Source organism: Vigna unguiculata, chromosome 4 (genome assembly GCF_004118075.2).
Source record: "Vigna unguiculata cultivar IT97K-499-35 chromosome 4, ASM411807v1, whole genome shotgun sequence".
NCBI classification, from domain to species: domain Eukaryota; kingdom Viridiplantae; phylum Streptophyta; class Magnoliopsida; order Fabales; family Fabaceae; genus Vigna; species Vigna unguiculata.
The window spans coordinates 41131788-41133714 of record NC_040282.1 but is presented as its reverse complement, the minus strand read 5'-3'; positions in this window follow the sequence as shown (position 1 = coordinate 41133714).

Below are 1927 nucleotides of genomic sequence, written 5' to 3'. Positions count from 1 at the left end.
GTTTCGGATTTAGAGTTTGGAGTTTCGGATTTCGGGTTACGGGTTTCAGGTTATTGGTTACGGGTTTCGGGTTACGGGTTTCGGGTTATAGGTTTCCGATTTGGGGTTTCGAAATACAAATTTCTTGTTTCAGGTATCGGGTGTCGGGTTACGGTATCGGGTTTCAGGTTACAGGTTTCGGGTTTCGGGTTTAGGATATGGAATTTCGGGTATCGTGTTCGGGTTTCGAGTTTGGGGTTTCTAGTGTGGTGTTTCGGTTTTAGGGTTGGGGCTTTCAGATTTCGGGCTACGGGTTCTGGGTTACAGGTTTCGGGTTACGGATTACGGGTTACGGGTTATAGATTTCCGGTTTAGGGTTTCGAATTTCGAGTTTGGGGTTTGAAGTTTCGTGTTACGGGTTTCGGTATTCGGGTTACGGGTGTTAGGTTTCGGGTTACAGGTTTCCGATTTAGGATTTCGAGTTTCACGTTTCGGGGTTGATGTTTGGGGTTTCGGGTTTAGGGTTTCAGGTTACGGGTTTAGGGTTACTGGTGTCGGGTTTCAGGTTATAGATTTCCGATTTAGGGTTTCGAGTTTCACGTTTCGGGTTTGTTTTTGGGGGTTTCTTGTTTAGGGTTTGGAGTTTCGGCTTTCCAGTTTGAGGTTTCGGGTTTCGGGCAGCGGATTTCGGGTTACGGCTTTCCGGTTTTGGGGTTTAGGATTTGTGTTTCGGGTTTCGGGTTACGAGTGTCTGGTTTTGGGTTTCAAGTTTCGAGTTTGGGGTTTCGAGTTTCGGGTTATTGGTTTGGGGTTTCCGGTTACGGTTTTCTGATTTACGGTTACGGGTTTCGGGTTACGGCTTTCCGATTTAGGGTTTCGGGTTAAATGCTTCGCGTTTCTGGATTTGTGTTTCGGGTTTCGGGTTACGAGTCTCTTGTTTCAGGTTTTGGGTTTCAGATTTGGAATTTCGGATTACAGATTTCCGGTTTAGGGTTTCGAGTTTCGTGTTTCAGGTTTGATGTTTGAGGTTTCGGGTTTATGGTTTTCGGTTACGGGTTACGGGTTTTGGGTTTGGGGTTTGGGGTTTCGTGTTTACGGTTTGGGGTTTCGGATTTCGGGTTTCGGGTTACGGGTTTCGAGTTTTGGGTTTCGGGTTACATGTTTTCGGTTTAGGGTTTCGTGTTTCGGGTTTGAGTTTGAAGTTTCGGGTAGGTTTCCAGTTTAGGGTTTCGAGTTTTGGGTTTCAGGGTTGATGTTTGGGGTTTCAGGTTTAGGGTTTAGGGTTACGGGTTTCGGGTTACGGCTTTCCGGTTTAGGGTTTCGGGTTAAATGTTTCGCGTTTCTCGATTTGTGTTTCGGGTTTCGGGTTACAAGTCTCTTGTTTCGGGTTTTGGGTTTCGGGTTTGGAGTTTCGAGTTTCGGGTTTCGAGTTTGGGGTTTCGGGTTTAGGGTTTGGGTTTGGGGTTTCGTAATTTGGGTTACGGGTTTCGGGTTACGTGTTTCAGGTTACAGGTTACGGGTTTCGGGTTACGGGTTACGGGTTTCGGGTTACGGGTTTCAGGTTACAGGTTTCCGATTTGGGATTTCGAGTTTCATGTTTCGGGTTTTATGTTTGGTGTTTCGGGTTTAGGATTTCGGGTGTGTAGTTTGGGTTTCGGGTTTAGGGTTTGGAGTTTCAGATTTAGGGTTACGGGTTCAGGTTACTGGTTACGGGTTTCGGGTTACGGGTTTCGGGTTACAGGTTTCCGATTTGGGGTTTCGAAATACAAGTTTTCGGTTTCGGGAATCGTGTTTCGAGTTTGGGGTTTGGGCTTTCTTGTTTCAGGTATCGGATTTCGGGTTACGGGTATCGGGTTTCAGGTTACGGGTTTTAGGTTTCGGGTTTAGGGTATGGAATTTCGGGTATCGTGTTCGGGTTTCGAGTTTGGGGTTTCGAGTGTGGTGTTTC